At 37.9% G+C, this 14,400-nt stretch overlaps 1 long non-coding RNA gene across 1 annotated transcript in view; it reads left to right on the top strand.

Annotated features, from left to right (window-relative positions):
* The window catches only part of LOC144317117 (uncharacterized), a 38,183-nt gene that overhangs the window by 12,094 nt on the left and 11,689 nt on the right, over window positions 1-14,400 (top strand). Inside the window, exon 3 of the long non-coding RNA XR_013383018.1 lies at window positions 865-1,075. This is a non-coding gene — a long non-coding RNA (uncharacterized LOC144317117). The remainder of the gene's footprint in view (window positions 1-864; window positions 1,076-14,400) is intronic.

The following is a 14,400-nucleotide window of genomic DNA, read 5'->3' as shown; positions in this document are numbered from 1 at the left end:
CTCCAGGATCGCACCCTAGGCCAAAGGCAGGGGCTAAACCGCTGCGCCACCCAGGGATCCCACTCATGAAGTTTTAAATAAAATAAATAAGTAATAAAGTAAACCCTTATTTTTATTTCCCCACTGCCTTGTCTGGTGTCAGGCATACAGTTGGTTAGTTTTTGCAATTTTTGAATCATTTTGTTTTCAAAGATAAAATACAAAGATTTATTAGAGTACCACCTGTTTTACTATACACACAGTTGGAATGTCTTGGTTTTTCTCAGTGAGGACTTTGGGGTACATTGCTCTGTATATATGGTACTCTATACATGGCTTTCTCTCTTTACTGGGGGCTCTCTCTCCCATTACTCTATATCTCTTAAATCTCAGTCTGGACAGTGCTGCTCAGTGAATGCTAATGTCTAGAAGGTTAACTAAAGAATGAAGAAGACACGAAGAGCCCATGGGTTATCTCATTTGGCCCTTCCAGTGCCCTCTCTTTATTGTTGATACTGGGGGATGCTTATACTCAAGGGACCTGCTAGCAGCTGCCTGTGGTTCAGGTGTTCCTCTGTATTTTAAGTGAATTTTAATCCAGATGTTAAGACCATTCTCTAGAGTTCAGTGGTGCTAAGCTTACTGTATCTAACTCAGGAATATTCGCATGATAATAGATAATTTTGCTAGAGAGAGAGCTGGGAGTTGAACCCAGAGTATGTTTCTTCTGTTCCTGGCCAAACTGTTTTCCTAAAGTAGGAGAAATGTTGTATTGGGGATAAAGTGTCCTCTTAAGTGTTCTCACCTCTAGTAGGAAAAATTCAATTTCCCTGAAAGATATGTCACCACTTTTACCTTCCTGAGACTTTAATCTCTGTATTACAGTGGAAAAGGTGCTGAGGATCAAAGATGCAATACAAATTACTGGGTCACGTTTTGAACCCTACTTGTGTGGTCATCAGAACGTCTAGGAGCAGGAGGAGGCTGGCAGCAGATGGAGAGCTGTGGGAGTGTCGCAGGAACAGCAGGGAAGGCTGCTGAAATTATCTCAACAGAGAATGGTGATTTTGATACTGTGTTCTGCCACCAAGCACAGGTTATTAGCTGTAAAAAATCAATTTTCTTTGATAGTGTCTCTGTGTCTCTTACCTCTTCTCTGAAATTTAGGCGATGACCAAAGTAACTTCAGACAGTATACTGCATAGCGCATTACGTGTTTGTTGCATTTAGTTGCTCTGGACATTATAAAATCAATAGATTATGATGCTGAAGCCAAATTTCAAAGTGTATACTGTATTTTTCCTATCTCCCTTGTAATTTCAATCAGATAAGGTTTTTTGTTTCTTGTCCAATGCCATTTGGTAAGCATTCAGTTTCTTGCAAAAAGCTAAATGTTCTATGTGGATATGCTTCAATCTAATCACAAAGTATTTATTTAGTTCACAATATGTGCCAGTACATAGAAGGTGCTGTGAAAGAAACAAACTTTGTATTAGACACAGCGCTCTTTCTCTCTTACAGAATTTATTCCTGTATGTTAAAATTCTCTTGCTCCTTTTTCAGTTTTTGAGCTTATCCTTTTTATGATAAAATTAATATAACTACATTATCAACAAATTGGAAACAAGTGAATAACTATTATCCATAGAGTCATTACCCTAACAAAAAACTACTAGAACTATGTTTTCTTCCAGTCTTTTTTTCTGGGTATGTGGGTTTTCTTCTTGTTGCAGTGTACATGTACACTTATAGCTTCTTTACCTTTCACAATATAATGAACACTGTCCATTTTACTACAAAATCTTCACATTTTAATTGGGGAAGGTTAGGATACTTTGAAGAATAAATGAAAGACACTGTTTAAGTAGTCCCTTGTTTTTATAGCTTCAGCAGCAGCATGGGAAGGTAAAGTGAGCATGGGCTTTGCCCAGAAATTGGGCAAGGGGACAGACTCAATTACATTTTTGCTCTGTGATCTCCTTTCTAAGCCTCAGTTTTTCTATCTGTAAAATCTGCCATGTATTTAGTAAATGTGTGATCTGGAAATGGTAGTTATTATCACTTAGGCTCTTTCTAGTTTTTGTCATTATAAATAGTGAAATGTGGATCATTTTTGCATGTATAACACTTCCAGATTTTATATTATTTTCTTTGGCTAGAACTCCAAAGTGGAATTTCTGGACTGATTTATTTAAGGATTTTTGACTTGCTTTTTCATATTGCTTCCCAAAAGAATTTACTAATTTAAATCATACTATCAATGTTTGAGAAAATCTCATCTCACTTTTTATTTTTCAGGTAAAACTGAAGGTCACCCATGTAAATTCCTGCTAATGCAAGTGGAATTTTTTTTTTAAAGATTTTATTTATTTATTCATGAGAGACACAGAGAGAGAGAGGCAGAGACACAGGCAGAGGGAGAAGTAGGCTCCATGCAGGGAGCCTGATGTGGGACTAAATCCTGGGTCTCCAGGATCATGCCCTGGGCTGAAGGCGGCGCTAAGCCGCTGAGCCACCTGGGCTTCCCACAAGTAAGATTTTTTATTGTAGTCTTCAACTTTCTCAATTGGGAATATTGTAGGTCTGTTCATTTACTAAAATACTTTCTATTTTTGTAAACTTTTATATTTTTTTAAATAGTCTACTTTTCTTATCCAGAACTTGCATAAAGCTTTATGTGCCTTATTGCTATTGAGAATATATACATGTTAGAATAACTATAGATTATATAATTGTAGATAATTATATGATATGATTATATAATATAATCTATATTTTTCATATTTGTTTAATATTCATATCTTGTGTGCTTTTGTATCATCCTTCTTTTATAGTTAGAACCTCTAAACCAATATAAGTAGCAATAGAGATAATAGGCATCCTTGATTTATTTGATTATAAAAGGAATTTTTCTAGGATGATGTTTCCCAAACTGTTCTGAGGGGACTATGCTTTGAGAAAAGAAAAAAAAAAAAAAAAAAAGGTTGCAATCCATTAAGATTTGCAATTGGCAGTGTCCTATTAATGTTTTCAAGAAGTCCTAATAACAGAAATATGTATAAACTTGTATTCAACTCAGTATTTCCCACACTTATTTGGACAAGGAATCCTCATCCCCCATCCCTTATACCTTTTTTAGAACTGTGCATATTAACATATTAGAGAGTAGTATTTCTGAGTAACTCCCATTTGGGAGAAATCCTATAATATACCCCATGAAATATAATGTTGGAATTAATTTGGAAAATATTTTGTTAATAATGTCAAGGAAGTGGCCATTTATTTTTCTGGAAAAATGTCATTAACAGGAATGAGTATTAAGTGTCTTTTAAGTATCTATTAAACAATTTAGTTTTTGTTATTTAGCCTACTAATAGGATCTAATAAAAAGTTCCTCAAGATTGAAACCTCAAGATTAAAATCCTGGCATAATAACTGCTTGGAATCGGTGGATTTTTTTCAGTACTCCTTGGATTCTCTTTGCTAGTGTTTTATAGTAACTAGAGATTTTGCATCTACAGTCTTAAGTGAAATTTGTGTATGATTTTTATTTTTGTGTTAATGTCATTAAATTTTGGTATCAAGGATATATATTCATTCCATTGAATGATGTGAATACTGTCTAATCTTTTCTCAATATAGTAACTGTTTATATTCAATATGGGAATCCTTTGCTTCTTGAATGTTTGAAATAATTCCCTGGTTAATGGCCTGAAACTTTTATGGGGATATTCTTTAATAACCATATCAGTAATTTCCCCAGTATTGCTCTTATCAGGTTTTCTTTTCATTGTTAGGTCAGTTTTGGTAATTTATATTTTTCATCCAGAAAACTGTCTATTTTGTTGGGATTGCCTAATTTATTTGCTTATAATTATTTATAGTATACTTTATAATTTTCAAATATTTTCTGTACTAGTTTTTTATGTATTCTTTTTTCTAATTGTGCTGTTTCTGCCTTACTTTTTTAAGAGCTATGCTCAAATTTATTAGCTCTACTATTTTTCTTTTTTATTTTGAATTTACTATTATTATACTTTTCTGTTTTCTGAAGCCACTTGTATTTCTTTGCCTAAATTATTAATTTGATTATTTTTCCCCTTCTTTTCTATTTTTTAAACAATAAGAACACTTGACTATAAAATTGCCTGTGAGTTGATCTATGAATTCTATAAAATTTAGTGCATTTTATTACCATTTTGTTGTATCAAAATAAGATTTTGATATTACTTTCTGGTCTATTGGAGATCTCAGGAAAAATCCCCTAAATGGAAGTGAGATTTGTGACTGCCATTCATTTCCTTTTCTTTCTTTTCTTCACTGCTAGACTTAATAGGGCAAAGATGACTGGTCATAAGCAGGCTATGCTAAAGTCACTGGGCCTGGGACGCCTGGGTGGCTCAGCGGTTAAGCATCTGCCTTCAGCCCAGTGTGTGATCCTGGAGTCCCAGGATGGAGTTCCATGTCAGGCTCCTGCATGAGCCTGCTTCTCCCTCTGCTTGTGTCTCTGCTTCTCTCTCTCTCTCTCTCTGTGTGTGTGTCTCTCATGAATAAATAAATAAAATCTTAAAAAAAAAAAAAAAGAAATCACTGTGCCTCATGTAAAAGTTTGACTCCTTACCTGCTCGGAGAGAGAAAAACAGCTACGACCTTCAAAGTGTCTGTTTAAAGCCACTTTAAATTTATTTAACAAATATTGATAAATCAATTACTATGTGTCAAGCATCACTTTAAGCATTTTGTGAGTATTAATCTAATTAATTTTTTAACAGTTTTGTGCTATAGGTACTACTCACCCTTTCACAGATGAGAAAAGTAAGGCGCAGAGAGGTCTGTGAGAGTCAGGACGTGGACCCACTGGGTCTGGCTCCAGAGGCTGCAGTCTGAACAATTAAGTAAAACTGCTCTTTTCTTTTGAAATTCTGCCCACCTATTCCTTTGATACAAATATCTCCCTAAATAAGTTAGAGAAAAACATCTCACTTTGTACCCTGCTTAAGATTTTTTTAAAATGATTTTATTTATTTATTCATGAGAGAAACACAGAGAGAGAGAGAGAAGCAGAGGGAGAAGCAGGCTCCCTGTAGGGAGCCCAACATGGGACTTGATCCTGGGTCTCCAGGATCACACCCTGGGCTAAAGGCAGACGCTTATCCACTGAGCCACCCAGGGATTTTCCTGCTTAAGATTTTTAAAAAGGTTATACCTGCATAGACTTCAATACTTGTCCCAGGAAACTAATAAAAAGGGTGAAGGGAATCAGAATATGCCAGCCCAAAATATGCATCTTGGATATTTTAAGCAGAAGGAATTTGAGAAACAATTCCTTGCAAAGCAATAAGGACTCCTTGACCTCCTGCTTCTCCCCTGAAGCAGATCACAAGACCCTCTGGTGAGAGGTGCCCTCTCTATATGGGGAAGAAAAGAGGTCCTTTATCTCAGGAGACTGAGGGATCCTGGGAGGAATCACAAGCAACAATCCTTGCTAATTTCCCCCAGTTTAATACCCTTAGCTCATACCCTTTGTCCTAGCATGTTTTCCCAAGACTTGCCATTCTTCATCAAGCCTAGTTGAAAAAGACTCAGACTTAACCCTTTTATCAAGTCTTCATTTCCTTATGATGGCTCCCATGTCACTGAAAACTTATATTAAATACCTTTCTGTGCTTTTCTCATGTTAATCTGTCTTGTCAGTTTAATTTTTAGGTACAGCCAGGGACCCTAGGAGGGTAGAGGGAAAGTTTTCTTTCCTTTATAGAGGTCAGAACACATCTGTCTTATTCTACTCCTTGCTGGAATGACCCGCAAAGCCTGATCACTTCCCTCCCAGTGGTAGTCGCAGGCTAGACAAAACCCTGCATCCACACTAATTGCCACGTCAGTCTTAACAGCTGCAGGATCCCAAATGTTCAGGTCATTGAAGCCCCCACCATTGGCAGGTGGCTGCAAGCAAGATGACCTATACTGAGACTATCATTTGCACTACCTTATGTAGGGAATAAAAGGAGAGGAAACACAGATTGGTCTCTATTCTTGGGATTCTAAAGTTGCTGTCTCAAATGGATCAAAAGAATGAAAGCAAGCAGTGGTTCTTTTGAACAAGTGGCCCCAAGTGTGGAGATCTGACAATAGGAAACACTTAACTGCCTCAGGAGGAACACAGGAACCTTGCTTCTGACCACAGATCACTCCGTGCAGGGTGTCCCAGTGAGCAATTACCTCCTGGCAAGCCAACATCTACAATTCAGGGTCTGTCTTCCATATTGTAAATGGGGTTTTGAGGTTTATGTTTAAAGGGCTGCTTGTTTTCTCTGACCATGATATCAAAGTATATAGAGAACATCTCATCAGTCTTTTCATTGTTCTTCAGTTTCAGCTCCTCTGGGGGAAATAATTTATTTCAATAATGTGCTGCTTAGTAAACCACACAGTCCCCTTAGCAAATTTTACTTGTACCTTAGAGTGTATATTTTACTTAAGAACATGCCACATATAGCCTTCAAATTCTATAATGAACACACAGAAAATTACCTTTACTTACATAGAGTTCCTCCTTGACCCAGTTGTAAGATTTTTCTATTTTCTTCCCTGTGAATGGAGTTTTAATTTAAAAATATCATTGCTTTTGGTTTTAGTGTGTTGTGGTTAGAAATATGTTCTACTTTTATCTGTGTTTCCACGCATGTACCTTTTGTTTTTAGTGTCAATATTTTATTTAATAAACACATAGAGCTTTTTTAATGAATGGGGCATTGATACTAGCATCAACTATACTCAATATCAACTATATATAACATAACAAATGTTAGCTGTGTCAAATTTAGCTACTGAAGTTCTGCATCAATTGCTAACTGTATGGTATGTTAATTGTATGATATGTCTTTGTTAATTCTATTGCTGATTGTATGATATGATCATACAGTGAAGATTTAGAGCATATAGCCTTATCTTTTCCCAAAACAATTACAAGTTTTAGTAGGCCATTTGTTTAATTTCAGGATTTACCTAACAATAGTGTCACCTACTTGCAAATCAGCTCTAACATATGGAAGCTCATATTTTATAGTAGATGCATCATATATTAATTGTAAATCATGTCACAGCTCTTGAGACTTTTTTGTATCATCTTAAATATTTTAAGTCATAGAGAACCATTCATCCATTTCAGCCATTGAACTATTTCACTTGCATTCCTGGTTCTTCATGACACCTAATTTCTGAACTACAACATTCTTTATAATAGACTAGAATGGGCAAATTATTGTCCTATGATTCTTCTGGCCAAGGATGACTAGTAACATAGTTCCAGAGACACTTGAGTGCCATGTCCCTAGAACAGAGGTTCTCAGACTTCAGCAAGCATTAGATTCACCTAGAGGGCTTGTTAAAACAATGATTGGTAGGCTCTACTCCCAGAGTTTCTGGCCTAACAGATCAGCACAGTGCCTGAGAATTTGTATTTCTCACAAATTGCTGGGTGATTTTTTAAAAAAATATTTTATCTATTTATTCATGAGAGACACACAAAGAGAGGCAAAGACATAGGCAGAGGGAGAAGCAAGCTTCCTGCTGGGAGCCTGATGTGGGCCTCAGCCCCAAGGACCATGGGATCGTGACCTGAGCCAAAGACAGATGCTCAACCATTGTGTCACCCTGGGGTCCCTGCTGGGTGATTTTGATGCCGTTGGTCCCAGTCTGTACTTCGAGAACCACTACTCTAGAATTACATAAGACATGTACAGAACCTTTGCTCCAATATCACCTAAAGGGATACTGTCAAACTTGACAAGTCCCACATTTCAATCCACTGGTCTTGATCGTAAGTCTGAAAAATCTATTCTTCTCCAATAATAAGTGCTTCTCAGAGTCCATCTTCCCAGCTTTCAGGCTGGCTTAGTCTTAATCTGGGGGGTTATCATTCTCAGACTTGGAAGCACAATTGTGTACAGCCAGCGCTTTGGCATGCTTTATTCCTGTGGCAGGTATCATTTAAAATACACAGACTCTTGCTCTCTCAAGCACCTGAAAAGAACTTTTCTATACTTTGATCTCTTTTCTTGCTTACAAGAGTGAGATAGACAAGAGGAATGCAGAAATGGTGCAGCAAAGATGGATGCTCCTAGAAGCCAAACAGAACGAGTAAGAGCGTTTAGGGCTGTCCAGGCTTTTGCTGAATTCCTTTGAATCTCTATTGCCTCCAGGTGAGCACATTTTTTTGATGCTCAGATTATATATGTTTTTCCTAGACTAGACAAGGAAGAAGAATTAAGATTCCTTTTAGGGTCTTTTTGCTTCATTCCATACCAATCGTAACATTTCTTGAACTTCATGGAGAATTCGGAAGGGTTCCTCATAGTGATCGATTCTGTGTCATCCATAAATAATGTTACAAAGAGGGACTTTCAGGTTATCTGACTAAGACCATCTTTAAACATGTTTAGGAACAGATATTCCAATCTAGATAGCCTGTTTTAGTGTTCATTCATCTTTATATTGATGACGTTCTTCTCTTGAATTTGTACAAATCCTTAAAATATCAGCCCCCCTTTTTTTTCTGATTCCATTTTTCTGTCCAGGTAGGAATCAGGTTAGATGTCTCATCATGGTAACAAAATTAAATTATACTTTTAAAGGCAAAACAAATTGGGATTCTTTAATTTTTAAAATGGGTCTAGCCCTTAATCCTGTTCATGCTTCTTTTTAGTCTCTATCATCTCCTTAAGTATTTGTAAGCTTAAAATTTTTTTTTGGTGGTAATAACATGTTTTCTTGCTTGCTATGTGTCAGGCAATGTCCTAAGCATTTCACATGTCATTACATGCTTTACCAAATTAGTAGATATGCATTATGAAAACCTCATGGGTTTCTAAAATAATTAATCATTTTGCATAAAGATTCAGACATTTCTCTCAAGCGAACAGAAATAATTTTTCCTGGTCATTATTTCTTGTTTTCCTATCTTGTAAAGGTTCTCTGGAAATTGATTTTTGATTTGCACCAGTTGTTTTAATATTCTAGTGTTTTCCAATTCTGTCAGTATTAGTAGCTTCGATGAATACTGCAATTTTCTCTGGCATTCAGGGAAGCTCAATATGCTAATTAAAAGATGCTGATCAGGAGATGTTAAAATTTCTTTTAGGATCTCAGTTAAATATAACACAGAGATTTCTGACAGAAAAGAAATGGGTGATAACAAATATAGAAGCAGGTGGCAGAAACTGTTTAAAAGATTGCTAGATGTCACTCTGGAAGAGTAAGCAAAATAAGAACACTCTCTGAACAGAAAACGTTAACCCTTGATAGTGATTAAAATCTTTGTGCCTAACCTAGAAGTTTGTTCATTCTTTTAGCCATTCAAGCAACAATCATGAGCAGTCCTTTACTGTGCATGTGGCCCTATACTGAGGTTAGGCTACAACTACAAAGTCCTGGTCCTTGTCCTTGAGGGAGAAGCTCCCAAAGGGCAGGATGCTATATGCAACGCTCACCTCACCCATACATTCCACTTGTAGGCTCTTAAAATGCTAGAAAAGGACATTTGCACTTGGGATATTGTAATTAAGAACAAAAGAGAAATGTCTTCAGGGGAAAATACTTTTTCTCAAGGGGCTCACGATAGAAGAGGGTGTAGGATTTTGTTGGTGGTGGAGAGGAGTGACTGTTGGTGCAAAACGTGGATTTAAGAAGTTCTGTCTCATGCCTTAGGAGGCTAAGAAAGGGCCCCTCCCCCAATCTGCAGCAGGTCCAGGGATGAGAGCTAAGTGGGTGACCCCATCCTAAGGGAGGGGGCAACATCTGGTCCTGGGGGTTTTGGGGACTTGGGTCAGGTGGTGTCTGTTATCTGAACTGGACAGATAATGCTCATCAGGAGCTGAGACTATCACACTCTTTCCATGTGCAAATAAGGTTCTGCTGCTTTCTCTTAAGAAATGCTGCTTTCTCTTAAGAAAACCTCTTTCTACATCATTTTCTTAATATACTTGGTGGAATTATTCTGAAAGATGGAATTTGACAGGTGAAGCAATAACCTCATCCTCTCTCACATAACACAACTCCAGATCTGCCACAGACAACCCTGGCAATAGGATCATATAAATATCTGGTAAATTACCATGATGCTTTCAGTTATGATACCATTAAACTTTGAGTAGGAATTCCGTAAACAACTTCATTGCTCTGTATAACACAACATAATATAAAATAACACAGCATAACATAATATTCTTGTTAAATACTTGTCAATAAATGATAGCAAGACTAAAAGAAAAAAAAACATTATTTTCTCAGCCATCTCAAAGTATAAGATTTGAGCATTATCAATATCATTTAATCTTAGGCATAGTATGTTTAAGGTCTCCCATTATGTCTCCCTCTCTTTGCAATTCCTCTTCTGACCACACTTGATTGAATGTTATTCATACTATTAGGAGTAACCTCATACTATCTGCCTCTAATGCACTGGGCATTGTGTATATATTATCTCTAATACACAGAAACTACCAGCATAGATACTATTATCTCTCCTTTACACTGAACTCAGATTTGTTGGGAAGACTTGAGGTGGGATTCAAATCCAAATCAGACAGATGCCAGAGCCCAGAGCCGAGACTAGCTCTCCCTAGTAGACAGCATCTTCTGGAGAAGTGCTTTCTGTTCATGTTCACACATCTAATGGGGGTCATTGCAAACTGTCCTTGATAACTGATGAGATTGCAGATATGATTGTAAGAATCAAAAGGAGTAATTTAAACAGCAAGTAAAAAGGAAAACAGTGTTGTTGAAAAACGTTAATATTTTGCCAGTATTATGATTTAAATAAGCATTACTCCTGTGTGGTTGTATTTAGAGTAGTGTAGCAGCAATTCAGTAGTGCCAGGATTCAAATTTGACATTTACTTTGGAACCAGAGTATATATGGTTCAGTAATCATTATTAATTCAGACCATTCAGAACAGGATGACAGGTTTCATGTTTAGCCTAAAGATAGTTGGCCTGCTATCAGTAAAGATTTGCCCCAAGCTGGTGGTCTGAGAGATTTAACCATGCCCCTGCTTGGCAGGCTCCACAGTCTGTGGCGTCCTCTAACTTCCAAATGCGGCTCAGCATTTATTTGGCTGTTAGATCCATCCTCCTATGTTGAATCAGAGGGGTCAGGGAAGTCATTTGGAATGTTTTATTCGAAATCCCCGTTGTTGTTCCTAAGCATAGATATAAACACAAGGAAGCAGGGTCAGAGCTGGCCTCAATGATTGCACTATGGTGGACGGGGTAAATAGGATAATGCCAAGGATGGTTACCCACTGGTCAATTTCCTGGAGACTTGAAATTAGCATCATGGTCCCCCATGTTCCATGTCATCTCCACCTGAGAGTGGCCTGGACCAGGGTCATCTGAGCCCAGAGAAAGCATGCCCACAACTTTAGGAGCCTATCTTTTGTGTGTGTGTGTGTATTTATGTGGGCCAGCTTCTGTGCCCTTGCATCATTAGCTAATACTCCTCAGATAAAAATATCTCAGAAATCAAATCACTGTTCTTCAACTGCACAAATGACTTGGTGGAGATCACCCTGGAAATATGATCATTTTCTTAAAGGAAGAAAAACAGTATGTTAAGAACTGAAAGAACAAATGTTTGTCAATGTTTTGTCTTGTAATATGTGTGCATCACACAAGGTGGCAGAGTAAGCATAAGGCGATCCTCCCGTGTGAGGCTGGACGCTGCATTGTTTGCAAGGAAGGGACAGATTACTGGCCTCCTGCCTTTGCAGCATCAGCCACAGCTGCTGCTACTTCTCTCTGTGTGTGCTCACAGGTTAGTGTTTCGGTAGAGTGTGGCATATTGTTCCATAAAATGCCAGCACTCAAGTCCTTTGCTTTCAATGAGAAACTGTGTTAAATTATTAGACATCATTGGCATCTTGAAAATATGCTCTGACTCCTGGCTCCAGTTTATATGCCTTTTTTTGATGGAAGACACAAGCTTATTCTCCATCAGCATTCTTGTTCAACTCAAGGGTATTGTAAAAGCTCAGCCACAGGACAGTTTTATGACCTCTGATATCAAATTTTACTTTTTTCTTCTCCATATAGGATGTGAATGTGAAGTTAAATATTTATTAAATATTTGTCAGGCTTATTAGCTCTGTTTGTTTTTCTCCATAAGGAGAATTAAAAGTCCCTGGATTTATTTTTAAATTTAATTGAATGGTTAATACTTAATTTTAATCATTATTAATTCAATTTTTAATGTAGTCGTTTTTACGGCTGAATTAAATATTTTACCAGACTCAGGCTTGTGAACAAGACCATTAGCAATGGACTACATAGGAGTGTCACACCACGCATCAGAGATAGTATAGAACAAATTTATTTGTACTATTAACCTATTCGGTACAAAGAAATGGGTCGTCTTTCAAAGTCATGGTGAAAACATTTGATATCCAGAATAAAAAATGGAAGCTATGCATATTCCTCATTTCTCATATAAAATTCACATGTCTTACTTAGCCTCAGATGTTTTAACTGATACAATTTATTTTCCCAAGTTCTTTATAGAAAATATTGGGCTGGACTATGGGATGGTAAAATGCTTATCCTTAATAAAGTGGGTCATGTAATTGACCAAGCTAGACCGCCAGGTAGACAGAAACTGTGGCTGGTGATCTTTGGTCACTTGTCCTCTCCTGTGATCACTTTCCCAAGGGCTTTCAATACTTCTGGAAATCCTGTTGGTGCCCGTCTCTGTGTCTCTCCTTTCCTCAAGCTTAAATTATAATCCTTATTTCTAGGCCTCTTGCATTTGGCTGCATCTTGTCATTTCCTCCTCTGTCTAACATCCACCAGCAAGTGCTAGAGCTAGCTCATACTGTCTTGGAAGAGTCGATTTTTCACATCTTTTCCCAATTCTGAGGTTAGTGACACCAGGTTGATAGCTTGAAATTGGCCATGGTGGGAGAATTTACACCACAGAAATCAGCAAACACTCCAAAAAATCAGGGCTCTTCTTCCTTTCCTTCTGAGCCAGTTTACCTGCACTCCACAGTGTAATACCAGGATTCAAATAAATAACCCCAGATCCAAGTTGATTGTGTCCTTCCCAGCACCATCCCAAATTTGTAATTAATGGCACGTTGTACGAAGTTACTCTTTAATGTATTAACTTTCCTAACTGGAAAATACATATATTTATTCACAGAACTGTTGGTATTCTTGTCCATGTTTAGGAATGACAGATGATTGTTACACAGCTGGTGTGTCATTTGAGCCATTGTACATGCAGCAGCTGGGCAGAGATTTAAATGGAAAGTGTCTCCACCTAAAGACCATGCCAAAAATGAGCTCCAAATAATCTAAACACCACACTGAGTTTAGTGAAATGTCTAGCACTTCTTCAATTTGCTGGCTACTCCTGGAGAGCTTGGCACAGTAGAACAGTATAGAGCATTACAAAGTCACAAATTAGATTTTTTGAGGGACCTTCGGAGCTACTTTATCTTGAGGGCTCTTGTCACCCTGGAAAAGGGGATGCTCTGACTTCCTGAGCTGGATTTAAATGTTGTCACCTGGAAGTCACACAATCTGGCAGAGTCAAATATTCAAAGTGTTTAAAAATCCACAAAAATCCAGGACATTCTCTCATCTGAAATTCAAAGCCCTCAACAATATTTTCCCAACCAACTTCTCAATCTGTTGTTCTCTGTGATTTCCAGTCATCCCATCTTTGCTGACTCTGTATCTTCTGCCTGAAGTTTTCTTTATTCTCTCTTCCTTTATCTAAACTTGATCCTGTTTCTAGATTGATATGGAACCCCAACCCTTCCATAAAGCTCATCCTGGTCTACCCACTTGGAAATAAGTCCATCCCCTACAGAACACTAACACCATTTTCTATACAAATGTTAGGTTATTTATTAATTTTAGCTACATTTCCACCCATGTTTTATCTTTTCTGTTAGATCTGATGGTGGAAGCCACATGTGCCTGTTATTAAGCTATTGAGCTTAGCTCCCCATTCCCCCTCCTCACTCTTCTCTGTGGTGCTGGGGCCGGGGCTTTGCAAACCACATGTCTGCTTTGCCCACTGCTCCCTGTTAGGTTCTACCATCAGTGGCACTGGGAGGAGAGCCTAGAAGGCAGTGACTGAGAAGGGACATGCTCCTTCCTGTTTGTTTGATGTTTCTGAAAGTAATGTCTCAGGGATGGCACATCACCTCAGCAGCAGCAATTGTTTCCAGCCTCCAGCTTCTTTTCAAAATTCCACAACCCACCTCCTGTGGTTCCTCAGAGCAGCAGCAGCAGCTGTGCAGGGGCTTGTTCTCAGGCATCTCAGCTCTGGCCCCGGAGGCTTCACTTCTACTTTCCTAAGCAGCCGCTGAGTGGTGCTTCCTCCTCAGATGTTGGAGCCCAGATCCAAGGAGTGCC

The sequence above is a fragment of the Canis aureus genome, chromosome 7 (assembly GCF_053574225.1).
Source record: "Canis aureus isolate CA01 chromosome 7, VMU_Caureus_v.1.0, whole genome shotgun sequence".
Classification (NCBI taxonomy): Eukaryota; Metazoa; Chordata; class Mammalia; order Carnivora; family Canidae; genus Canis; species Canis aureus.
The sequence above is the reverse complement of the archived record's forward strand: the minus strand, read 5'-3'. Positions and strand labels throughout refer to the sequence as shown.